This window comes from Moschus berezovskii, chromosome 7 (genome assembly GCF_049115385.1).
Source record: "Moschus berezovskii isolate FMDL1 chromosome 7, NW_MosBer_1.0, whole genome shotgun sequence".
Lineage (NCBI taxonomy): Eukaryota > Metazoa > Chordata > Mammalia > Artiodactyla > Moschidae > Moschus > Moschus berezovskii.
The window spans coordinates 70,814,425-70,842,191 of NC_142466.1; the positions used below are offsets into that span (position 1 = coordinate 70,814,425).

The 27,767-nt window shown below is 45.1% G+C and overlaps 1 protein-coding gene across 2 annotated transcripts in view; it reads right to left on the reverse strand.

The window, feature by feature from the left end:
* Nucleotides 1–27,767, reverse strand: part of GABBR2 (gamma-aminobutyric acid type B receptor subunit 2) — a 379,938-nt gene that overhangs the window by 107,211 nt on the left and 244,960 nt on the right. The gene's annotated exons all lie outside the window — the stretch shown is intronic.

Consider the following 27,767-nt stretch of genomic DNA (forward strand, 5'->3'; position numbering starts at 1 on the left):
AGATTTGTGCTCTGCCATTTTCCAGAAAGGGAAGCTGGGCAAGTCCCTTTTCATCTCTGTTCTCAGGTTTTTCTCTGCAGAACATGCAGTGATAACAATCTTTAACTTATTTTTAGCTCTGCTAAAACACTTGTGTATGTTATCTAAGATGTTTTCCCTGGGGTTCTCCTTTATTAATTAATTCTCAACAACAACCTCAATGGAATGAACTATGTATTATCATCTCCATTTTAAGGATAAGAAAACTGAGGGACTGAGAAGAAAGTTGCCTAGGGTCACATCTAGAGGCAGTAGAAGTGAGACTCACCCTACCCATGTCTAACTTCAAGCTCAATCTTCTAACCACATACTACCCTGCCTTCATTTCAAAAACTAGTCACTGATCAGAAAATTTGCCCTTTGTGGGGGTGAGAGTGAGTCCCAAGTAGCCTTGGGCTAGGGGGAAGGAGGAGGAGTGGAATAGGAGGTAGGCAGAAGAAGGGGTCAAGAATGTGTTGGTAACTGTTAAACTGGCTTTTTGGGGTGGGGGCTGATCTGTAGTGTTTGCCAGTTTCCATAGTGTAAATATTCCCACTAAGGCAGATTTCAAGTGATCAACCATTAACAACTGGCTCTAGGCAGCCTGCAGGAGCTGGTTCCAACACAGTGGCCTGGTCAGTCTTCTCAGGAATATGAAACTGAAGAGAAATTCAACATGCCTAGTTTTCACTGGCTCAAGGGATGGACGAGAATCTCTTCTTAAAGTGGGGCGGGGGGGGGCCTTCAAATCAGAGTGGGAAGAGCTAGAGGAGGGGCTGTCCCATTACTACTATTGTCTCTCAGCATCCAAGCTGCCCTGGTCCACTGGGCTCTGTGTTGCTGGACCTGGGACTCTGTGGGCAATGTCTCCCAGCCTCCTTGTCAGCGCTGCCAATAGCCAACCCTAGAGCGAGTGGAAATTGGAAGAAGACACAGGCAATACTGCACTGTACACTAGACACTGGCTAAAGGGGTAGATCTTAAGTGTTCTCATGACTCGAAAAGAAAAAATAAAGATAAGAAAAAGGTAAATCTGTGATGTGATGGCTATGTTAAGTACCTTGATTGTGGTGATCATTTTACAATGTATTCACACATCAAATCATCAGATTGTTCCCCTTAAATATATAGCATTCCTATTTGTCAGTTATATCTCTATAAAGGGAAAAAAAAGAAAAACTATTTTGGCTGCTGTGTGGAAAACGGATGGTTACGAGGCAAGACTGGAGACAAAGAAGTCAGTTAGCAGCTGATGTGGAATCCAAGTGAGAGATGAGGGTGACACAGACAGAGAAGAGTTGGGAAGGGGGTGGGCTCCTCGGGGCCTAGAGGTGGCTGGGATGTGAGGTGTGAGGAAAGCTGAGAAGTGAGGAAAGGTTTTTTGATTCGGTGGTGCCACTTCTCATCAGCACAGCTGGAGCGGGGATCTGGCGGGGCCAGTGAGTGGGGTCCTTGCCTGGGTTCCTGGGTGAGTGGCCATGTAGCTCTAAATCCAAGAATCACAGAGCCTCCTCTAAGCTTTTTGCCCCCACCCTGAACCTCCCTTCTTTCCTGGTCATTTGCAGATGCAAGCATCCCCATGATTAGAAATATTTAATTTTGCTTTACTGTATGTTCTATTTTTGTTAAATAGATTAGTCTCCACAAGGAAAACCAAACTGCTGACCAGTCGACCTGAAAGTCTGAGACATGCAGTTTGCAATCTGTTGGAATTTTCACTTTAAGCCAGGTGGGCTGCAGACTGGCCTGGGGGCCAGAGCCAGAGTTCAAATGAGGCAGCTGGTACTGCAGCAGTCCAGGCAGACCGCCAGGGGGCTTGGGCTGCAGTAGGTAACCAAGCAGAAATAAGGGCATAGACTGGAAGAATAATAAAGAAAAAATGGTCAGGACTTGGTGACTCAAGGACCAGTGTTTCAGAAAGGGTGTGGGGCTGGGAGGCAGGCTACTGAGGTTCTAGCCTGGGATCCTCCACTTGATTTGGCTGTGATCTCTCCTATTATATAAAGAGATAAAATTTATATTATCTGAAAGCTGGGCTAAGAATTCCCCTTACAGAGGGAACAAACTTGATGTAGAGAGGAATCTTGATTAGAAGAAAATGTTGGAGAATATCTTCAAAGCCTAAGGGCAAGGAAAAACTTCTCAAACAAAACTTCAAAAGGACAAACGAGAAGGTAAAAATTTTGATTAATTTGATTATATCAGAATTGAGAGTGTTTCTGTTAGACAAAGGCCCCTGAACAAAGTCAGTAATAGGCAGATGACAGAATGAAAGATTTTGTAAGGTCTACAATAAAGATGATATTAACATCCAGATTGGACACAGCTCCTGAAAATTAACATTGTATACAAGCAGCAAATCCATCAGAAAAATGGGCAAAGCACAAACAAGCAAATTACAAAAGAGGAAACCCAGAGCAAAGAGGCACATGAAAGGAGGCTCAATATCATTAGAAATCAAAATTAAATTGATGTCATTTTATACAAAAGAAATGGCAAAAATTAGAAATACAGATCATGCAAATATTGGTGAGAACTTGATAATGACCTAGTGTGTCACTGGTAGGATGTCAAAGGAGCAGATATTCTGAGCAGCATCTGTCCAATTAAGTGTCCACACACCCTCTGACCCGGAATTCCACTCTTGGGATACAGCCTCGAGAAGTTTTCATAGGGGACTCAGAAGAGTGCTAATTACACACATTACGGTGTGTGTGTGTGTTTGTGTGTGTGTGCATGTATGTGTCTGTGTGTGAGAGAGATGGAGGTGACCTGGGGAGAGTCATCAGCAACGAATTAGATATACAATGAGCAAAATGAATGGCTGCATATGACTTAATAAAGTAAGAAGAAAAGATAACATGTAACACAATACCACTTAAATTAAAAACACACACAACAATACACATTTTGCAAAACTACATACAAAAAAAAGGTATACTTAGATTTATTAGAATGCCTGTTGTGGAGAGAGTGGGGTGGCAGTGGAGAATGGGGATAAAAAGGAATGAAGAAGTGAAACAGAGCTGGGCAGTTCTCTGTACCCGAGGGAGGTTAAACAGAATAAAACAGAACCCAGACTTTGCCTTAAGGGCATAGGAAGCCAGCTGGAGTCAAAGAGGTCTGTGGTAAGTTCATTTGTGTGTTGTTCATTCAGCCAGTCATTCACACACTCATTCATCCATCAGGTACCGGGGACCTTTCTCCCTTGGGCCAGGCTCGCTGGGCTCTAGGGACAATGTAGTGAACAAACATATTCCTGGGCTCTGGTCCCACTTGTTAGGCTAAGTACGGTCTGCTCTGGTATTAAATGGATCCAAGTTTGGGTGAACCAGGTGGTCCACAGGCCTGGGGATATTGCCACTTCTTGGATGAGGAAAACGAGGCTCAGTCAGGTGAGTCACACGCTCTGGGTCACTGCTGTGAGACGCAGACCTGGGGTGTGAGCTCAGGTCTGCTGAACTCTGAAACCTCCTACTTTCCCTCCTGCCCCAGTACAGTTCTGCCCTAAATGGGCTGTAGTCCCAGCCTCAGCTGCCTTAGCTTACTCACTCAAGGAAGGCCTGTGAAGGCTTCAAAGAGGAGGCATAAAAGACCCAGGCTGGAACCTTCCAGCTAAGTCACTCCTGAATTCCTGACTCACAGAAACTCTGTGAGATAATAAAAGTTTATTGTTGCTTCAGGCAACTACATTTTGGGATAATTTGGTATGAAGTAATAGATAATAAATACAGGGTCACAGGAGGAAACAATTCACCCTGGATGGTTCAAAAGGGACTTTATTAAGGATCACTTACAGAGCGAGGGGCAGATTAAAGGAGCAGACAAGGGAAGGTTATGTGCCTGTACACTAGCAAAGGCATGAGCTGATATTTGAAGGCAAAGAGAGAGTGTCAGCGGAGCTTCATAAGATCGGGAGACACAGAGAAGACTTAGCCCTGGAGGGAAGGGCACAGCTATTTTAGGAGACGCAGCTCCAAAGTGGTAGTGGTGGTAGAGGGGCTGCACCCTGACCCCTCTTGCTCCTCCCGACCTCCAATCTCCTGCCTATGTTCTCCACTAACCAAATTCAACCGGAAGCCGAAGGACAAGAGATCCTGGGTGATCTATGAAATCAGCCTCTCAGGGCACAGAGAACGGTAGAAAATGGGTCCGTGGGAGCGAGAGAGAAAAACCAACAGAGGATCCTCTAGACTGTACTCTCAGTCTTGAAGTTTTGTGAAGCTGACTCTATGCAGGGCTGGATCGCATGACTTCAGTTCAGTTCAGTTCAGTCGCTCAGTCGTGTCTGACTCTTCGCAACCCCATGGACTGCAGCACACAAACTCCCGGAGTTTACTCACATGACTTAGCCCAAGCCAATCAGTACAGCCTGTCCTCTAGCTACAGTGACTGGTTCAGGGATGGGCACATGACCCAAGGTAGGCAATCAAGGCTAAGAGGGATCTCCAGGGATTTTGTTGGCACTTTTGAGGAAATGGGCTTCTCCACCCCCACCACCCCAAGACTTGGTGCTGTGATAATGGGAAGAAGAAGCAACTGGGCAGAGGCTGAGGATGGAGCAGAGAAAGCAGAGCCAGATGTGGAGAAATGAAAATGCCTCATCCTGAACCTCACAGTTGTCTTCGGTTAAGTACAGCTTTCAATTACTTGCACCAGAAGAGTCCTGAATGAAGCAGTCTCACCCATAGCTTTGATGATCTTCGTGACCCCTCCCTGGGGTAGGCTGGGCAGAGATCATTAATTCCATTTTATAGAGGAAGAAAATGAGGTTCAGTTCTCTATCACTTGGCATCCAGCTCATTTAAATTCATAATTAAATTCACTACGTTAGCCTAGGTCTTTGCTGTATATTTTGTCTTTACATTGTATGGTTTTAGATTCCTGACTTCTGTTTCAGTGGCCTCGATGTATGTATGCCTATTATTGAAAGCTGCTTCAAACTCTTTTTAAGTAGATGGCACTCAATAGTAATTTTGATCAAACAAGCGAGCAAAGCACGTAGATCTCCACTGCTCTCCTTCTCCGTGCAGCTCTCTCCTCTCTACTGCTCTGCTTGCAAATTCCAGCCTCCTCGGACTCTCTAAATTCAAATTTTCAACTCTCCTCAATGTGGAGAAGCGTCAACCAGGCTCTGTTTGGCTGCCCCCCTCCCCACGTTGTGGCCTGGAAACTCTCCAGGCAGCAGGCTGGGTAACCATAAAACTCATGCTCTTTGTGTCCATTCTTGCAGAGGTCACTCTCCTCTGTGATTTATAGTCCAATGTCAGAAAACTATTGTTTCACATCATTTGAATGTTATTTTAGTTGCTTAATAACAACGGAGAAGGCAATGGCAAGCCACTCCAGTACTCTTGCCTAGAAAATCCCATGGACGGAGGAGCCTGGTAGGCTGCAGTCCATGGGGTCACTAAGAGTCAGGCACGACTGAGTGACTTCACTTTTCACTTTCACACATTGGAGAAGGAAATGGCAACCCACTCCAGTGTTCTTGCCTGGAGAATCCCAGGGATGGGTGAGCCTAGTGCTGCTAAGTCGCTTCAGTCGTGTCCGACTCTGTGCGACCCCAGAGACAGCAGCCCACCAGGCTCCGCCATCATGCTAAGTTGCTTCAATTGTGTCCGACTCTTTGCGACACTATGGACTCTGCTGTCCATGGGCTTCTCTAGGCAAGAACACTGAAGCGGGTTGCCATGCCCTCCTCCAGGAGGTCTTCTCGACGCAGGGATCGAACCTGTGTCTCTTATGTCTACCTGCGCTGGCAGGCGGGTTCTTTACCACTAGCACCATCTGGGAAGCCCAATTGCTTAATGCAGGAGGGTCTATCCAGTCCTTGGATATTATTTCTCTATCTTGACCAGAAGTAGAAGTTCCCCTCCCAACAATCCAAGTGCTCCAGACATGCTCCCCCTAGACTCTTGGCACTGGCTGCCCATTGCCTGGATCACTCTTACCCCAGTCATTGCACGTTTCACTCTCTTACTTCCTTCAAGTCTTTTCTCGTATGTTACCTTCCCAGTGAGGCCTCCTCTCGCCATCCTGCTCCCCTCCCCCTCCACTGGTGGCATTTCCAATCCTTCCTCCTGCATGGTTCTTTTCTTTTTATTTTTCTTTTTCTGTTTGAATAGCAAGCATGCCTTCTAACCTACTATATAATTTGCCTATTTACTGTGTCCATTATGGACCGCCCCCTTGCACTAGACTGTAAGCTCTCTGAAGGATCTCTGTTCATCTGGTTCACTGCTGTATCCCTAGCTCCCAACACAGTAGCTGGCCCAGCGTAAGTTCTCAAGAATGACTCATTAAATGAATAAGTGATTGAAAAGATGACAGGAAAAAAAAAACAAAAAAACATGAGCACTGTCTTTAAGGTTAAACATTATGATGTCCATGGGGGAGAACCGCTAGCACCCCTTCCATGTGAAGAACAGGCTGAGGAGAAAGAGCTGGGAATGCAGGTTAGAGCCTGGGGTGGGGGGGTGGGACTCCTAAAATGCCAGGCTGTATTCTGTAGGCAGTGTCGGGGGGGGTGGTCATGGAAGCTCTTAAGAAGTAATAACATGGTCATAGGTTATTCAGGAAGAATAATGCACAAGCGAGAGCCAGAATAAATGAGTGGCAAAGGGGAGAGAGAAGAGAGGCAGTGCTTGGGATTTCAGAGTCAGCAGAGACTGGCAAGTGGAGCAAGGAGTGGAGACGACACCTGGAGACATTTCTCTAGAAACATGGCCGGTGCACTAGTGCAAGCTCGGGTTCCAAAGGATTCCACGGAGGGAGGTGGGCAGGGACGTACAATGAACCTGGGCACTGGCGGTGGCTGATAGCATGCCTGAAACCTGGCCCCATCCTTCCCACCGTGTGAACCTGGGCACCATTCACCCTTCCCACCATGTGAATGTGGGCAGGCTACACGGGCTCTTGAACGCTGGTTTCCTCCTCCGTGAAACAGTACTAATCACCTCTCCCTCACAAGTGGTGCTTGCTCCCTGGACATTCAGTACCTCGGGGATTTAGTAAATTTCGGTTCCTGTTTTGAAAACCTTTTCTCTTACACCATTTCAGCATCACAAGAAGCCTGAGAGATCAGAGAGGCCCTTCTCTGGTCACGTCAGACAACGTCCCCCACCCCACAGATGAGCTGAGGCACAGAACTCATCCCGAGCTGAGGTCCACAGCTGTCCAATCGAGGGGCTGTCTGATGAATCCCACTGCCTATTATGGTTGCTGCTACTCATAAAAACGGGTAGGAAGCAAGAGCCCAGGGAGAAGATGCCAAGCTGGACATCTGCTCTTAATCTCATTTCTATGGGGGTGGGGTGGGGGAAACAGGACTCACTTCCATTACACTGGAGTTTAGAACCTCAGGATACTCTGTTCACAAGAGACTTTAATTCCCAGGACAGCTGTCTAGTGGCTAAGGCCATTAAACATGGATTACTGAGGCAGCTCTTTATAAGCTAGTTGATAGGATGACTAGATTTGAGGACAAACAGGGAATTTTTCTGTACATCTCAGAAAGCACTGTAGAGCCTGCACATACTGCAGGGACCCTGCCAAACTACTGAAGGGGAATTGACAGTGGTTATGGGGATTAACTATCACTACATATGGCTTTCCAAAGATCCTGTGTGCTGAAGAGAGAATCTAGGTCACTGTTTTATCACATACTCTGGGCCTGTAATAATATACACATGTGTACGCGCATGTATTGGAGAAGGCAATGGCAAGCCACTCCAGTACTCTTGCCTAGAAAATCCCATGGATGGAGGAGCCTGGTAGGCTGCAGTCCGTGGGGTCGCTATGGGTCGGACACGACTGAGTGACTTCACTTTCACTTTTCACTTTCACACATTGGAGAAGGAAATGGCAACCCACTCCAGTGTTCTTGCCTGGAGAATCCCAGGGATGGGGGAGCCTGGTGGGCTTCCGTCTGTGGGGTCACACAGAGTCGGACACGACTGAAGTGACTTAGCAGCAGCAGCAACGCGCATGTATAAGATACATACACACACATACACAAAATCCTGAGCTCTTCATCCATGTACACTAAGAGGCTACAAGAGCTGATCAGTCACAATTAGTAATCAACTGTATATACCCTAAGCTCTCCAGACCTCATTAGCCCTCCAAAAGACTTTTTCAAGCTGGCCTATACCCTGTGTTAGGGTGTGTAACACTCCATGTAATTTTTATTATACATATTCAAGATGAAATTGCATAACATGCCCTCAGTTAACTAGACTCCAACTAGTGGAGATCAACTCAGCAGAGGCTGGCATGGAGGAGAAAGTAGATGGAGTCAGTTCTTCTAGGCCCAGAAAATTGAAGCCCACACCAGGGCAGGACATACTGAAGGCCTCTCTGACATTTGCTCCCACCCTTTCTCCCCTATCTGCCCCACTCTTTTTGAAACTGAATCACCAAGCAATATATTATAAACAATCTATGCCATTAGATATTTTTCCTTAACAACTATTTTTAGTGGCTGCCAACAATTCTACTGGAAAGATGCATCACAGTTTATTTAGCTAAGCCCAACCACTGGGCATTTAGGTTATTTCCAGGGTTTCCTCTGCCCCTACTGTGACAAACCATGTTGTCATGAGCACTCCAACTGGCCGTGTCTTTCCTCATGTCATGATTGCTTCCTGAGCAAAATACTTCCTTTTCTAGAAGTACAGTATTTTAGGTCTAAGGAGATATAGTACTCCTCACACAGGGATGGAAAAGTCTGGGTGCTTATTTCTAGAAAACACTTTCTTCCCTGTTCCAATTATCTCTGATTTTCCAAACCCAACCTGTCCTTTGAAGTCAAGCCCAACTGTCTAGACTGAAAGTCTAGGCCACTGGCCCAGGGGCTCCTTCAGTATTTAAACCAATAGGATATGAGTCATGTATGTCACTTAAAAGACTTCAGTAACCAAACTAGTTCATTACAGTAATCAAGTTTTGTTTCTGCAGCATTAGGAGGGGCGATGGCACCATCCAGTTTTCCCTGGGCCACCATACAAATTTTCAGCTTATCAAGTGTTAAAATTTACAGAATATCATAGAGTCTATACATGAATTTTTAAAATTTACTGCAATAATCTTCACAGTGTATATAATTTGAGAGCCATTCAGTTCACGATAGGAAGCAACTGCACGAGGAGTACATACTTGATCATCCCCTCTTTTCTACCATAACTGGTCACTAACCTTGCCCTGTGGTTTTTCTCCTGACACGTGCCTTTAATCCACCTGCCTCTCTGTGTACTCCACTGCCATGGTTGGTACCTCATCCCTGCAGTTGCACTTGTCTCCTTCTCCACTGTTCCTTCCCACTGCAGCCAGGGGAAGCTTCTTAAGAACACCAACCAGGTTCCTGCTGATCTTGGGATAACAGGCACGACATGATCTGTCCTCCACCTACTTATCTCCCCCACACTCAGGCTCATCCCATCCCACCCTCAGCTCCAGTAACACGGACTTTCTGTTGCTTTCTCAAAGGTGCCCCAACCCCCAAGGCCTTTGCAATGATTCCTCCCTTTTCCAGGAATAGCCCTCCAACCTTTATGAAAAGATCTGAGACTTTTTTGAGGTTACCACTGCTAAGGTCGAGGGGGACAGTATGCAAACCTAGGTCCAGGGACTCCATGTCCAGTGCTCGTTCTGCCCCTGCTAGCTTCCTCTCCCAGCAAGCTAAACAAGCACCCAAATGAAACAGTGTCACTTCAGTTTTGCCTGGCTTTTCTCTCAAATGCTTTCAGAATCATTTTTGCAACTGAAACATCTCTCAAAGGAAGAAAACTAGTTCATCACAGTAATCAAGTCTGTCATAGAGGATGTGTGATGATGTTTGAAAATATAATCCTATGAACATCAGAACTGACAACTCTGAAACATCTCTAGGCTAAATCTGCTAATAACGGTCTTTAGCATTCAGGCTGGCACTCACATGGGTTTGGTATGATACATTTCACAGCAGAAATGCCCTAACAAGGAGCTTCCTCAAAGAGTAACTGGGTAGAGGACAGATTTTAATAAGGCCCAGTCCCTGAAAGGGTGAAGTGTGAGGGAAGAAGAAAGGCCTGAGATGAAACATGGATTTCTGTGTGAGTCCGATGACAAGTGGGACCTCACATCAGAAAACGTGGCAAACACTTTCTAGAGAGGTCAGGACTTGTACAGAAAAGGAGTCAAGACATCAGGGCTATCACCTCTGAAGATCCTCCCGGAAAAAAAATGTGCTTTGATTAGAATGAAGCAGACACATATGAACTGCCAATGCCTCTTCTAAGCCTGCTGTCCACTCATTCACTCCTTCTCACCCAGCTATCCACCCACCAACTTATCCACTCATTCTTCGATGTCTATCCACCCACCTGCTCATCTACCTACCTATCACCTACCCATTTATCAATCCATCTGTCCACCTACCCACATGTCTGTTCATTCAGTCACCTACACTTTCTTCCATTAATCCATCTACTGATCTTGCTCCCTCTTTCTCCAGCACCCATTCATCTACACCCATTCACCTACCCACGTATCCATCCATCCACTCACTTACCCACCTGGCCATCCAACTGTCTGCTCATCTGCCCAGTCCTCTCACCCGTCCAATGGCCAGTCAGTCCTTCCTGTATACCTACTACGCGTTAAGCCCTGAGGAGATGCTGAAAGAGGTTGGGGATGGGAGTGGTCATAAAAATATCTCTGATGTATTTGTTCCTTTACCGTCAGCTGGAACTCAAATACAGGCCAAACTGTGGACCTGAGAACAGAGAGGTGAGCCTCAGACAGGCCGCACCCTCTGGGAGTGGGCAGTAGAAGCCTCTGCTGTAAAGCTAACCAACTACCTGGGAGTCAAAATGATGGCACAGCAGGGACGGACGCGAGGATTGCCACATCATGCTGCTTGGGTTCAAGGGCCATGCTTCAGTGGACACCACAGGCAGCTCCACCTGAAGCAGTTTGGCTCCTGCCTGTTTAATGGACACCCACCCCCTGAACAAACACATTTTATTACTAATACCACACGGATGTGGTGAAAGGGGATCAAATAAAAAAGGCTATTAACCCTACCACCAAAAACTTGTGTGTGCAAGTACAGCACTGTTTGCTGCTTTGATAACTGTACACGCTGGCTAAGGAAAACAAAGTTAAACTGCTGGTCAGTCTTGCTTGTTCTCTCTCTCATTCTCTTTCCTATTCTTTGAAGGTTCATTTCTTAACCTTTTAAAAGGATGACCATAGTGCCTTTCAAGACAAAGTGAGGATAAAGCAATAAGGGGGTCACTATTTCTAAAACCTTCATCATAACGTGTCCCACTTTCACAATTTTCAGCCATATGTGCTTTTATTAACTACCTGCCTTTAAAAAAAAAAAAACTAAAAGAGAAAAAGAAAACGTTATCTCACTACCTTAAATACCAGCTATGCTTTTACAGTACACATTAAAATCAAACAGAGCTATTAAAATAGAGTATAGGTCCTCAAAAAACTAAAAAGAGAAAAGTTACCATATGATTGAGAGATTCCATGGCTGGGTATATACCATAAGAAAATGAAAACAATAATCCAAAAATATACATGCACCCCAATGTTCATAGCAGAATTATTTGCAATAGCCAAGATAGATATGGAAGCAACCTAAGTGATCATCAACAGATGAATGGATAAGGAAAGTGTGATATATACATATATATACAAATATATATGCATATATATATATATACATACACATACAATGGAATATTATTACTCATCCATTAACAAAAGAAATTCCACCATCTGCAACAACATGAGGGATCTAGAGGGCATTATGCTCAGTGAAATAAGACAAACATACTGTGTTGTTACTTATATGTGGAATCTAGAAAATAAAACAAATGAATGAATATAATGAAACAGAAACAGACTTACAGATACAGAGAATAAGCAAGTGGTTAGAAGTGGGAAAAGGGAAGCAGGGAGAGGCAAGATAAAGGCAGGGGATTAAAAGGTAGAAACTAATATGTATAAAGTAAATTGCCGGGAGAAATATCAATAACCTCAGATATGCAGATGACACCACCCTTATGGCAGAAAGTGAAGAACAAAAGAGCCTCTTGATGAAGGTGAAAGAGGAGAGTGAGAAAGTTAGCTTAAAGCTCAACATTCAGAAAACTAAGATCATGACATCCGGTCCCATCACTCCATGGCAATTAGATGGGGAAACAGTGGCTGACTTAATTTTTCTGGGCTACAAAATCACTGCAGATGGTGATTGCAGCCATGAAATTAAAAAACGCTTACTCCTTGGAAGGAAAGTTATGACCAACCTAGACAGCACATTGAAAAGCAGAGACATTACTTTGTCAACAAAGGTCTATCTAGTCAAGGCTATAGTTTTTCCAGTGGATGTGAGAGTTGGACTATAAAGTAAGCTGAGCACTGAAGAATTGATGCTTTTGAACTGTGGTGTTGGAGAAGACTCTTGAGAGTCCCTTGGACTGCAAGGAGATCCAACCAGTCTATCCTAAAGGAAATCAGTCCTGAATATTCACTGGAAGGTCTGATGCTGAAGCTGAAACTCCAATACTTTGGCCACCTGATGCGAAGAGCTGACTCATTCAAAAAGACCCTGATGCTGGGAAAGATTGAGGGCAGGAGGAGAAGGGGACGACAGAGGATGAGATAGTTGGATGGCATTGCCGACTCAATGGACATGGGTTGGGTGAACTCCGGGAGTTGGTGATGGACAGGGAGGCCTGGTGTGATGTGGTTCATGGGGTTGCAAAGAGTCAGACACGACTGAGCGACTGAAATGAACTGAACTGAACTGAAATGAGATTTTAGGATACATTGTATAATACAGAGAAATACAGCCATTATTTTATACATAATAATTTTAAATGAGCATGATCTGTAAAAATATTAAATCACTATATTATACACTTGAAACTAATATAATATTGTCAATCAGTTATACTGAATGTTTTTTTTTTTTAAAGAGTGGAGGCTTGGGTACCAGCTAAGATCATCCCCTCCCCCACCTCTGAGACACTGTCAAGGGACCTGCCACCAAGGCAGCCCCCCTCAAGTCCTTCTCAGGGGCCTGACCAGGCTAAGCTGAAATGATGGTTTGGGCCAGATTCCCCATTAAGTCTTTGCTTCATCTTTACTCCTGAAGAAATTTGTTTGCTGAGTTTTAAATAGAAAAGAATGGTTAACAAAGTCTTCCAAAGAGCAAATTTGAAAAAAATAGAGTAACATTAAGTATAATTTTAATGTTAATGTAAATGTTAAATGAGGAACAATGATATTGGGCTTATATGTAAAATCTCCTTTGAAAAACAAGTTTGAAAACCAGTGGAATAGACTGATAAATTGCTCGACATGCAATGAACATGAATACCCACAGATGACACCTTTAGGAGTGTGTAAGTGTATGACTGGGCTACTGTGTCTATGAATATGAGAATGTGAATTACCAAAGATGGCAAGAGCTGCAAGAATGCAACCAAAGCAGTGATATGGGGACCCACTAACCCCAGTATCTCCTGGAAAATTAACGACAGGTGTTTGAGGGTCTAGAGGACCGTGTGTCATTGGTATCCAAATGGATCCTTGCTCATTATCCTGGTACTAATTTAGCACTTACAAGAGTCTTCTCCAGCACCACAGTTCAAAAGCATCAATTCTTCGGCGATCAGCTTTCTTCACAATCCGACTCTCACATCCATACATGACCACGGGAAAAACCATAGCCTTGACTAGACGGACCTTGGTTGGCAAAGTAATGTCTCTGCTTTTTAATATGCTATCTAGGTTGGTCATAATTTTCCTTCCAAGGAGTAAGCGTCTTTTAATTTCATGGCTTCAATCAGCATCTGCAGTGATTTTGAAGCCCCCAAAAATAAAGTCTGACACTATTTCCACTGTTTCCCCATCTATTTCCCATGAAGTGATGGGACGAGTTGACTCACTGGAAAAGACTCTGATGCTGGGAGGGATTGGGGGTGGGAGGAGACGGGGACGACAGAGAATGAGATGGCTGGATGGCATCACCGACTCGATGGACATGAGATTGAGTGAACTCCGGGAGTTGGTGATGGACAGGGAGGCCTGGCTGCTGTGATTCATGGGGTCGCAAAGAGTCGGACACGACTGAGCGGCTGAACTGAACTGATAGCTTCCCTGGTGGCTCAGATGGTAAAGCGTCCGCCTGCAATGCGGGAGACCCGGGTTCGATCCCTGGGTTGGGAAGATCCCGGAGAAGGAAATGGCAACCCACTCCAGTACTCCTGCCTGGAAAATTCCATGGACTGAGGAGCCTGGTAGGCTACAGTCCATGGGGTTGCAAAGAGTTGGACACAACTGAGCAACTTCACTTTCACATAGCCCAGGCATTCTGCCTGTCTAAACCTCTTTAATCCCCACAACCCAGGCTTCCCTGGTGGTCCAGTGGTTGAGACTTCACCTTCCAATGCAGGGGTTGCAGGTTTGATCCCTGGTCGGGGAGCTAAGATCACACATGCCTCATGGCCAAAAACCAAAACAAAACCCCCCCAAAAAACCCAGAAATTCAATAAAGACTTTAAGAATGGTCCACATCAAATTAAAAAAAAAAATCCCCCAATCCTTTAATGTAGGCCCTATTGCGGGTCTCAGCGAGGCCACTACCATGGGGAACTGCCTTGCCTAGGGACACAGCTCTACTGGGCCCAGCCATGGCCAGTGACTGTCTGACAAGAAGATCCAAAGGCTCAGGCCCCGTGCCTCACTCTGGACAGCAGTGAGGGCCATCCCAGCTCCAGAACTCCTCTAGGATTGGCTGCAGCCTCAGCTGCAAACTTCAGATCAACTTCTTGCTCTGCTCAATCCTGCCACCCTCACTTCCTTACAGTGTATTTCCTAAGCTCATTCTTCCACAAACCTTCTACATGTAACACTCTGTCCCTGAGGCTGTTTATAAGTCCAAACTAAGGTGTTATCCTATTTTAGAGATGTGAACCTAGGAAGTCTGTCTCCAGAGACCACGCACTTAAGCATTTCACACTATTGCCTCTTAAGGAAGACAAGTGGGCACCTCCCCACATCCACTCCCTGCTCCACAATCTACATTGCATTGTTTAGACTCCAGGTCTCTTTTATTGTCCTTTAGTCGCTAAGTCATGTCTGACTCTTTTGTGACCCCATGGACTGTAGCCAGCCAGGCTCCTCTGTCCATGGGATTTCCCAGGCAAGAATACTGGAGTGGGTTGCCATTTCCTTCTGCAGGGGATCTTCCTGACCCAGGGATCGAATCCATGTCTCCTGCATTGGCAGATAGATTCTTTACCACTGAACCACCTGGAAAGAACCCAGGTCTCTGCTCACTGAAAATTAATAAAATTTCACTAAAAATTGTCATCAGGAGGCCAGAAGGGGGAGCTCTCATACACAAATCATTCATACTATTCACTCTCTCACCATACATCCCAACAGGAAGAGACATACCTTGTAGCTATGGCAGGAAGCCACCCTAGCTTACTATCACCAGCAGGAAAGAAGATTTCTCCTTGCCTGGCAACAGGTCTGCCAACGAGAGACTGTCACAACTCAGCCAAACAAAAAGCCACTATAATTCGATCTCCCCATTTCCTTCAATGGACTTTTGTTCATAATAGCCCCTTCCAACTTCCCCTTCTCTATAAGAGTTTCCTCTCCCATGCTGAACTGGATTTACATGTGGTTTGCCATGGTTGCATGTCCTGAATTGCAATTCTTGTTGCTCCTATATAAACCCCTTTTGCTGGTAACGGGCTTCTTTATTGTTTTAGGATAACATTACCAAACACTGGTTTAAGCAAGAATTCTAGAAAGCTTGAGTTCCACTGAAAAAGAAGAAAGGGGGTGAAATGGTATTGCAATTCCATGAGAAAAGGAATCTTTCCAGCTTCTTTCACCCCCTTCCCACAGGGCTGGCCATTAGCTTGGCAGGCACAGTGTATGTGAGTAACCCCTGCTCAAGTACACACAGGCTGAGCTGGCATCCATTAGCGTTCAAAGCTTGTCAGCTGAAATTTATGTCAGCTGTCCTCCCCTGATCATAGAAGACTTCCCTCCTGCTTAGCAAGCTCACAGGCTAACACACCTTGACACACACTGGGGGGCATTCTGATCTGATGCAGAGAGAAACGCATGGGTTGTATTACAGACCTCTTCAGATTTGTTTCCCATACAGGATCTGGGTATATCTTTATCTAAAGATTTTCCTTAATAGTGGGGATACCACTAATGTCTAACTATATTACTTACTTTAAAATGTTTGCTCACTATTTATATTCTCAACATTTTAAAATGCACATTCTTAGTCTCTATATTGGAAAGGCAACCAAACTTTTGCTGGGCTAATAACTGGATGGACATACTTGCAAATACTATTTCCCTTTAAAATGAGTTAGCAAATCACTTATGATATTTTGACAAACACTTGAAAATAACTAATAAGTATCCCCATAACAAATCATAGCTTTACTCCTAGTGGGGAGTTATTGTTCAATGAGGACAGAATTTCTGTTTGGAAAGAGGAAAGCATTTTGGAGATGGACGTGGTGATGGTTTCACAACAGTGTGAATATGTTCAGGGTCACTGAATTGTATACTTACAAATGGTTAAAATGGTAAATTTTATGTTACATACATTTGATTATAATTTTTAAAAAAAGGAGAGATGAGGTAAAAAGATTGAGAACCACTGCCATAGAAGAAGCTTTATAATGTGAGGGATCAAAACAAATGGTTGGAAAGAATTAAAAAAAAAAAAAAGATATCTGAGCGTGAAGTGTACGTGCTTACAGGACCCCGCAGGTCTGTCTGAATGATGAAGTTATGGTGACTTCAATTTTCTCTTTGGTGCTTGTCTGTGCTGTTTACGTTTTCTGTAATGGAAATGTGATATTTCAGTAATCAGAGAAAGAAATAAATGTGTATGTATGTATAAGTGTAAATATAAATGAATAAGAGGGTAGTAAAGCACCCTCCCTCTCCCCAATCAGGGACGCAGTGAGTAAAAGGCAAGGTGCTGCTTCTAGGATGATCTGGCCAAACTGAGACGTGTAGAACACACTCCCAGATAGCAGCAGTGGGGTATCAAGGAGGATCGCCCACCTAGAAATGAAAGACCACAGTCTTGGCTTCAGCCTTGCCTCTTATTTATAAAGAAAGCTGAGCACCAAAGAACTGATGCTTTTGAACTGTGGTGTTGGAGAAGACTCTTGAGAGTCCCTTGGACTGCAAGGAGATCCAACCAGTCCATCCTAAAGGAAATCAGTCCTGAATGTTCATTGGAAGGACTGATGCTGAAGCTGAAACTCCAATATTATGGCCACCCAGCTCCTCTCTCAAGAGCTTTGTGATCCTGGGGAAACTAACCTCTCAGTTTTCTTGCCTGAAAAATGCTGATAATAACAGTCTATAACATCTCCACTGTGTGGGGTTGTACTGAATATTAGTTTGGTAGGGCTGCCTTAACAAAATATCCAGACTGGGTGATTTAAAAGAAATTTCTTGTCTCACAGTTTCAGAGGCCAGAGGTCCAAGAAGAGGGTGCCAGACGAGGACTGGTTTCTTCTGAGGGCCGTGAGGGAGAATCAGCTCCCCAGCTATTGGTAGCTTGCTGGCAGTCGTCGGCATTTCTTAGCTTATGGAAGCACTGCTCCATCTTCTCATGGGGTTCTTCCCCGTGGGTATCTCTGTCTCCAAATTTCCACTTTCTATAAGGACACTATTTGCACTGGATTATCCTACTCCAGTATGACCTCATCTTGACTAATTACATCTGTAAGGACCTGATTTCCCAATAAGATCACATTCTGAGGTACTTTTCATTAGAGTTCAACACATGGATTTTTGTTGTTGTTGTTCAGTTGCTAAGTTGTGTCCAACCTTTATGACCCCCATGGACTGCAATACACTATGCTTCCCTGTCCTTCACAATCTCCCAGAGTTTACTCAAACTGAGGTCCATTGAGTCAGTGATGCCATCCAATCATCTCATTTTCTGTCGCCCCCTTCTCATCTTGCCCTCAATCTTTCCCAGCATCAGGGTCTTTTCCAAAGAGTTGGCTCTTTGCATCAGGTGGCCAAAATATTGGAGATTCAGCTTCAGCATCAGTCCTTCCAATGAATATTCAGGGTTGATTTCCTGGAGGATTGACTGGTTGGATCTCCTTACCGTCCAAGGGACTCTCAAGAGTCTTCTCCAGCACCACAGTTTGAAAGCATCAATTCTTCACACTCAGCCTTGTTTGTGAGAGTGGTCTAACTCTTGCATCCATACATGACTACTGGAAAAACCATAGCTTTGACTACACGGACCTTTGTCAGCAAAGTGATGTTTCTGCTTTTTAATACACTGTCTAGGTTTGTCATAGCTCTTCTTCCAAGCTCAGAACAGGGGTTATTATAAGAACAAAATAAGATACTACATTTAAGGGTCTAGAAGATTACCCAGCATATGGTGAGCACTCAACACTATTAGCCATTCCTATCATCATGATATCAGTTATTACAGCAATGTTAGCACAAACACCATGTCACTGAACCTTCCCTTAGTCTGTTTCTTGCAGGGACCTGAACAGAATCTGTATATAGGGCTTCTGATGAAGTTCTCATAAGATGGTACACTCCCCCACACTGCTTCTCACAAGGAAACAGCTATTTTTGCCCTGACTTGAGGAAGTCAAACCTTCAAGCTTTGGAAGGCTAGGCATCAATTCAAACAAATTGCTAAACCACATTATTTTGATCTTTCAAATTTATCTGACAGCAGAAGGAGTAGGTTTCTTCCCTGTGCTGTACATTATCTGCAGTTATTTGTAATTGTGTTTAAATAAAGGGGGGGAGAGCAGCCAAGCAGTACCCAAGAACAGATCTGAAGACATTTGCATTTAGAATCAGAGGCCCTGGGATGTGGATCTGAGAGAGGCTCACTAGTGATGCACTGTGGGACCCAAGCATAGCTATTTTGCCTTGCTGAGCTACAATTTCCTAATTCATTCAGTCAGTAAACGTGTTTCATAGAGTAAGAGCCAGTATTACACAGGAATACAGAGAGGATTACAGGCCCCAGTGCCCGGTAGGGGCTCAGAGGCTCACTGTCCAGTGGGAAGGGGTAAATGGACACACAAATAACCCAGTGCAGAGTGGGGACCTCAATATCCTCTCCTATTAACATGGGGAGAGTGGTTCCTGCTCTCCCTCCCAAGCATCTAATATGATTGTTTGGACAGTGAGTTTCTTGCAAGGCAAGCCTTTTATCTTACTCTTCCTGCCTGGTCCAGGCCTGGCTGATAGGGTGTGCTGGGAATGCTAGTTGAGTTAATAGAACACCCAAATGATTAAGAACATGGGCTTCTGAGTCAGCCAGACTGGTCAGCTTTGAATACAGTGACACTTGCTATTTGTAGGATGCTTAGTAAATCATTTATCTTTGCTCAGCCTGCTCAGCCTTTTTTTTTTTTATAATGATATGGTTGCTAATTAGCTAAATCATTCACTCATTTAATAGATATTTAGTAGGTATCTACTATGTCCTAGGTACCCAGTTCTAAGACGCAGAGATATGGCAGAAAATGAAACAGACAATGCATAAGGAAAAAAGAGTGCACATCAAGTCAGGTAACTATTGTGAAGCAGAACGAAAGGGATGGGACTGCAATTTTGAATAGGGTGCCAGGGAAGCACGCATGGATGTGACATGGGTTAGAGGCAGATGCAGCTCACTGGGAGGAGCACTCCTGGCACTGGAAATTACACATCCCCTGCAGGGTGGCTGTCTTAAAAATCACATTCAATAGCATGTGTACAGTGCTCAGGATGCTGCCTGGGAAGCAGCAGGAGCTCATTAATTGAGAGCTATTATTAGCATGATGTTAATAAATGTAATTGCACTGAGGAAAGAAGGAAACAGAGACTATAAATGTACCCTGTGCACAGGGCAGTCACATCGAGGATTGTTGTTATAGCTGTTGTTTATTACTAGCAATTAATTACCTCCAGGAAATGCTGCTGACAGTCTGAAGTTACAGAGGGCCCAAGAGCCACTCCCTCCCTCCTCAGGCTCTGGGATTTGAGTCCTAGTGAAATGCTGATGGGGAAGACTTGGGAAGGGGTAAAGGCTGGGTTTCTCTCCTGCCTCACAGAGGAAACAGTGGGAGCCCTTCATGCCCATCCCCACACGTACATGTGTCAGGGAGATTTCCACAACCTGCGTGAAACAGTGACACCAGCTGTCACAGCAGTAATTTGGGAATCACTATCAGCAGATTCAAGAACTCTAGACCCTGTTAATACTTCTGTTGTCAGTTCTGATTATTTATTGGATAGCAAAACTCTTTAGTTTATAGAAGCCTGGAAGGCAGCAGAGTAGGAGAGTGTGACTGAATTTCTCAATTGTGTGTGGATTCAATCCGAAGAAGTTAACTCAAGGTTACCAGTGTTTACTGAGCTTCCTCCAGGTGTAAGTGCTAGGCAAAGTACTGTCGGGACTGGAGGGGTGAACACTGTGGCTATTCCAAGTCTGGGAGCTGCTAATTCATTGGAGAATATGAATACGGCTTTCCCACAGGCAGACTGCAAGAGGCAGGGATAGAAGCGGGGTGCAACGGACTATAAGGGAGAGGAGTCTGGAACTGGCTACCTGGTGTGGGGGAGGTGATGGGAGAGGCGTGGTGCTAAACTTAATGCACAGTTAACAATTAGCTTACAGTAAAAATTCCCTCTTTAAAATGTTTAAATTTCCCACAAAGACACCTAGATGTCTCAGATTGGGTCCCCTGGAAGTAGAGCCTAGGACAGGGAATCATGTGCAAGGGATAGATTAAACATGTGTTCTCGGGAGAAACCTGTAAGGTAGAGAGGAAGAGGGATGTGTTTCCAAGTGAGGCAAGTCTCAGCCTGATCCTCCAGGGAGCCCCTGGAGGTGAAAAGCACTAGTGTCACCATCACACCAGCCAGTCATCGCTGCAGGCTGCTGGGAGGAGGGGTGTGAGTCCCAGGCACCGCCAGGCTAGGAGGTTTCCATCCGTGTGGGACACTGGCAGGGGCACCTGTATAGCTGGGGAATGAGCAAATCTTACCTAACTCCTATAAGGGCAGGGATCTGGCTGGGGCACCAATAGCACCTGCTGCTGTTATTTTTTGTGTATGATACTGAGTGATAATTCTTAGGGCTGTGGGACCCTATGTGGCATGGAGCTCGACTAAAGGAAGGTACAGAGGAAGGACTGTGAACAGATGTCTTCCACCTTTAAGTGAAAGTGAAGTCACTCAGTCGTGTCCGACTCTTTGCGACCCCTATAGGAGACTATAGCCTACCAGTCTCCTCTGTCCATGGGATTTTCCAGTCAAGAGTACTGGAGTGGATTGCCATTCCCTTCTCCAGAGGATCTTCCCAACCCAGGGATCGAACCTGGATCTCCCACATTGTAGGCAGATGCTTTACCATCTGGAGCCACCAAGGAAGTCCACCTATAAGGTGACTATCAAATCCCTAGAGTGAATGGCAGCAGCAGGTAGAGAACTCAAAAGTGTTCGGACAACCTTAATACAAGTTCACAGATTTGCTGAGAGAATTAAATGAGCTAATATATGTGAAACAGACTGGCACTTAGTAGAGAGAGAATGATGGTTAGGCTTGATTCTGAATATTCCATGATTTAGACCTGCATAAACTGGGCTTTGAAAAATCATCATAATAGCGAGGGAATAATAATAATAGTTCAGTTCAGTCGCTCAGTCGTGTCCGACTCTTTGCGACCCCATGAATCACAGCACGCCAGGCCTCCCTGTCCATCACCAACTCAAACTCATGTCCATCAAGTCGGTGATGCCATCCAGTAATGATGATGATACTACTGGGTACTAAACACCATTGTTATTTCTCATATCAACCCTATAAAGTAGGTTATATTTCCCTACATAGATGAGGAAAACTGAGGCACAGATAGGGAAGCAATTTTCCTGAGGTCACACAGTTCTAAGAGCTGGACTGAACTGTGGCCTCCTTTAGCCTGACTTTTCAAATCTTCATTTCCTGTTACAGTTCATCACTGCCATGCCCTGGGAAATGGTGCATTTTATGTGAGTTTGAGGGTAGGCTGCTTAGCCAGGGAATAAAGGGAGAGAGATTAGGTTCCCAAACCAGCTCCCATGTTACGTTTGTGTGTAATGCAATTTCAGTGGAACTCCTTGGGTCTGGGATGGGGTGGAGACAAGTGGGGTGCAAAGGAAGTTCTGGAAGGGTTTGCTGTTGATCCTGGGCAACAGCCAAGAAACACTCATGAAAGGGAGACCTTAGAACAGAAAACCCTGAGTGGCATCGGGAACTAGCACGAGGTCACTGGGACAAGTCCCGTTTTCTGGGACATGCAGTTGGCACATCACACTTGGACCATGGCAGAGTTTCTGACAAGCTCTCCAGTGATTGCTTCGAGAATAAAATCGAAACAGGTGGAATCAGGAGAGTCCAGGGGATGGAGTCATGACTGGTTGAATGACCAGCCCCTAAAGGGGTCAAATCCTAAGTTGGTAGGGTTTTCTCTATTTCTGGGTGGAGTTCCTAGTACTCTAGTTCTTGTCTCACTCAAATTCAGACTAAAAAAAAATCTAAAGGCAAAATGATGATATCAAATATAAGGCACAAATGGGTGGCTGGTGGGAAGCTTCTGTATTGGAGAATAAAACCAGGACCCCAAAGATCAGAGAGGCGAGAAAGATAGGCAGACTTGAACAACATGACGTTTAATTCATTCGTGTGTGTGTGTGTGTGTGTGTGTGTAGTGTAAAGTTTCCTGTTTGATAAAAAAAATCAACTGTACAACTTTAGAGTCACAGCATGGCCAGGCAACAGTGGGAATGAAATAAATGAGGCTTCAGTCAACAGTGTGTCATTTTCCTGGGACGAGGAGCTGGTTAGCTTCCTCTAACGACCTGGTTCCAAGAACTTAGTGATTGGGATCCCAGCCAAACTGAGATTACTCTAGGATGTCCTCTTTTCAGGCAAAATATTGATTGGGGATGGGGGCAGTATTTGAGTCTTAGTAGAGATAATTTTTTAAAAATCTCCAATAAAAACTTGAAGTTTAAGGGGCACACTGGTGAGGGCTGGATTCCCATTCTTCAGCGACAAACACAAACAGATCGATGAACTCTGCAAACTGCCACCTGCTATCTTCGTAACCTTCTTGGTGAGATCAATTAGTGATAACAGCCATCAGAGATGACTGCCTGAACTTAAGGTTGCAGGCCTCTCCCGAGATGTTAAATTGAGATGTCGAGGCCCACAGCTGTTTGAGAGAGGCTGGGCGAAGGATGAAGATGGGGTCTATTATTATAGCTGGAGGAACTCATGGGTCACCCTCTTTGCAGCTATGATCGCTTCTATATGAGGTCCACCCACAGGGAGGGAGGAGGTGATCACAGGAAATAGTTGAGAAAGAATGGGCCCCCTTCTCATGGTCAAAAATATTCCCAAGAGCCCCTTTCAATTTCTGTATGCCCAAGTGCTCTTGTAAGCCTCACAGCCCTGATCCAAGCCTGGTGTAAAGGCTCTCAGTGACTTCCTGGAGAAACTGGTGCACACGATAGGATATGATATTCTATGAATTTAGCCTTTGTCATAGGCACCACAAAATAAATATGGTGTCGTTTCAAAAGACAAACCAGAAGAAACACTCACTAAAGGAGGGATACTGCTGGTTAGAGCCCTCGTATCTCGTTCTGACACACCCAAAAGAAGTGTCCATTTTGAAGGCTGGAACATCATCTTTTGGGGGGAAAGAGATTGGAAACTGGGAGGAATTAAAACATGATCACCCCCCAGAAATTTAAGCTTTGGTTTTTTCACCTGGAAACTCAGCACACGTTCCCAAGTAGCCTTTGAAGGGTTATGGATATTAGCTTGTTGATGAATTCAGTGTCTCTCTGGTAGAAAAGCCTTCTTGGAGGAGTCTGTTAAACCACAGTACATGGCCTGAGTGCTAGGGAGGAGGGAACTTGGCATTGCACCCTCACTCCCCAGGGCATGGCACAGGGAGAACTCACAGCACAGGCACCTTGTGGTTACCCACACATGGAGTTTTGCTTACCGAACTGTGGGAAAATCCAGGGCAGCTTCCTGGTTTTTCCTCTCATAAGCAGAATGGAGTTCCTGCTCCAAGGGTCTGGGCTGACCTTGGACAGTGACTGGCAATTGTTATCTACCATCTCTCTACCACTGGGTAGGGAACCCACAGACCATATCATTCTTCTTTGTGCTCCCAGCTCCTAGCACCCAGCGCAGGATCTGCTAAGGAGCGAATGAATGGAGGAACAAATACATCTGACAGAGCCCCAAGCAATTCTCAATGTGGCTTTTTGAGACTCACCAGGACTACTTGTCCGGAGAAGGCAATGGCACCCCACTCCAGTACTCTTGCCTGGAAAATCCCATGGACGGAGGAGCCTGGTAGGCTGCAGTCCATGGGGTTGCTAAGAGTCCAACACGACTGAGTGACTTCACCTTCACTTTTCACTTTCATGCATTGGAGAAGGCAATGGCAACCCACTCCAGTGTTCTTGCCTGGAGAATCCCAGGGACGGGGGAGCCTGGTGGGCTGCCATCTATGGGGTCACACAGAGTCGGACGCGACTGAAGTGACTTAGCAGCAGCAGCAGGACTACTTGTTAATAATGGGAATTTTTTGGCACTACTGCAAAGCCATTGAATCAGTTCTGAGGCAGGGCTAGGAAATTTGTATTTTTAACGAAGTTCCCTGGGATTTTCCCACATGTGTACAGAAGTTTAGGAATCCTTGCCCTAGAGGAACTCTGCTGTCTGGGATTCTCAGAATGCTCTGGGCTTTTGAGACCTAACAGTCAGTTCGAGCCTGAGTTTTATCAGGTGTTTGTTAGAAGAAGGGTTTCCAGGTGAGAAAGCATTCTGAGATTTGCAGACCAGAGAGAGGTAATGACCGGGCCAGAAACTGGAACTGTGGGCTCAGGGAATCAGAGGTAGTAGGTGCCCTAGACCATCAGTGTGCAGCTGGCGACACAAGTCCTATTCTCCAGTGTTCTCAGAGGAAGGTGGCTGGGAGGAGAGCTCTTAAGAAAATTAAAGAGACTAGGGCCCCAGACTAAGCCAGAGTCCCGACCTGGGATGCCCGAAGAAATCTCTTTAACACATCAACTGGCAGCCACAGGCCTGGCTCCCAGGCGAGAATGCATACTGAATCAATTGAAATTGAGTCACGGATATAATTAATTTAATGTGTTTAAACGATTTTCCGTATAGTAAACATGCTGAATGAGGGTGACCCAGAATAAAGTGTCTGCCTGAGAATGGAAAAATGGATACCGTGTATGCTGTATAATGAAAACCCTTCAGCAAATAGAAAATGCTTCAATTTATTTCTACCTCCTGCTCCTTTCCTTTCCAACTCTTTATTTATGTCTGAACTTGGCCTTCTGTGATCTCCTTGGACCACAGGGACACTTTATTTTGTCAGAAGTTGGTCTTTTTTCTCTGATCAGAAGACAATTTTAATGAAACCTGTCTCGAGCCCAGTGACAAGCACATATTAATATGTGACAAAGGGGATGAGGAAGGGGAAAAAACCTGAAGACCTGTTTCACTATTGCAATCTTTTTCTCAACTAATGGAAGATTTGTATAAAGAGGAGAGAGACAGCACCAGTGTGGTGACGGCAGGCCCATCTGAGCTACTGTCCTGCCTAAATTGAACCTTCTTTCCGTGTGACTTTGAAACTCCCCATCCGTACCTCAGATACTCATCTGCAACCCAAGGGGGTTGAATCTGAGGATCTAAGAGTCGGACACGACTGAGCAACTTCGCTTTCACTTTTCACTTTCATGCATTGGAGAAGGCAATGGCAACCCACTCCAGTGTTCTTGCCTGGAGAATCCCAGGGACGGGGGAGCCTGGTGGGCTGCCGTCTATGGGGTCGCACAGAGTCGGACACGACTGAAGCGACTTAGCAGCAGCAGGAGCAGCAAGATTGCTTTCAGTTCTGACATTTGCTGAATCATGAATCACAAATGAGACCAGGCATAAATATGCATCAAGGAATGTCCCATCAAAAAGAAAGTCATCTTCAAGCTGTGTAAAGCCTTTCAGGCAGCCTCATCTAATTGCGCATCAAGTAGGGATCATGTATTATTATTAGGAGTAGTTATAAACGATCTCCACCTAAGCTACATCAGGCATCTAGACAAAATGCTGCATTCAGGGTTAGGAGAGGCTTCCTAGATTCTGTAGCTCTCTATCCAGCCACTTCAACTTGGGATATTACAAATTCATTCTATTAAATGGTAAACAAAGCGTGACAAGATGGCCTGAAAAAGTGGACCGATATTTTGAGACAGCTTTGCCACAATGCTACTAGTGGGACCCCTGGTAAATTCCACTCTTCTCTAAGGCTCTGTCTGTGAATGTGTTCCATGGACAGAAAGGACTTCTGAGGCATTTGGTGCTCTGTGGAGACTTTCTGAGGGAGAGGTCTCAGGAGAGGTGAGGTGGGATGTGAAGGGGGCTGATCTGGAAGGGCTCTGGGCTCTTCTTCCATTCACCTGAGAATTTCCTCTTTAATTTATATTACACACCAGGGGCCATGTACAATCTGATAAGAAGAAGTTCTGAGGTTAAAAAAAAAGAATTTTTTGAAACCACTGGGCTGAGGAAAGCTGTTAAAGTTTTCAGTCTGCGTCCAGGCTGCACTATAGACATGACCTTTACCGATAACTAACAAGAGCCTTCACTTCCGAGCTGTGGGAGCAGATGTCCAGGTCTCAGGTCAAGAGGGGCTCTATTTAGGAATTTGGAACTCTCCTTCTTTTTAGCAAACCTCAATGCTCCCCAATGCCCAGAGCAGTGGTTCTAAACTCTCCTGTGCATTAGGGGGTCTGTTAAACCACAGATGGCTGTGCTCCAACCCTTAGATTCTAATTCAGTGGGTCTGGGGTTAGGCTCAAGCATTTGCATTTCTATCCCGCTCCCAGGAGATGCTGGTGCTGCTGGTCAAGGCACACTTGGAAAATTGTTGGCCTGTAAGATAAGGCCAGCCTCCTTAGCTTTCCCTACAGAGCTGTGCCCCAGCTCACCTTCCCAGCCTCACCACCCTCCCTTTCAATACTCCCAACATAGTACATGCACCTCACCACACTCCATCCAGCTGGACCGCCAGCCCCCTGTCTGCAGGTCTAAGGCACAACCCAAAAGATTCCACTTGCAAAGTCTTCCGTGACTTCTTCATCAAAGGTCACAGAAATCCCCCTAGGCTCACACAGTCTCTCCCGTGGTGCTGAGCACTTTCAACTTCTTAATGTCATTTGAGTCCAGGTCTCACCCCTGCATCTGGACCACAGACAGGACAAGGAGTCCATATTACCTTGGAGTCCACACCACAGTCTACACTTAGCACCTGTACAAGTTTTGGCCTGTCAGACCAACAACCCAAGCCTGAGTGCATGCACAAAGGAACATGAACATGTAAGAAATACCCCAGCCAGCTCATCTTATATACTCCCAAGACAGACTGATTCTCTAAATGCCTTTTTAAATTAGAACAATGGGCAGCACTTTAGCCATTTCAAACTACTCTTTAGGCAAATTTCCCTAATTTTCTGGGAGCCCAGTCAGTGACAAGTACATCATCATGAGACATAAATGACTACCACTTATGTTCATTAGAAGGTAGTGTGATGCAGCTTTTAAGAGCTAGACCCAGGTTCAGATCCCAACT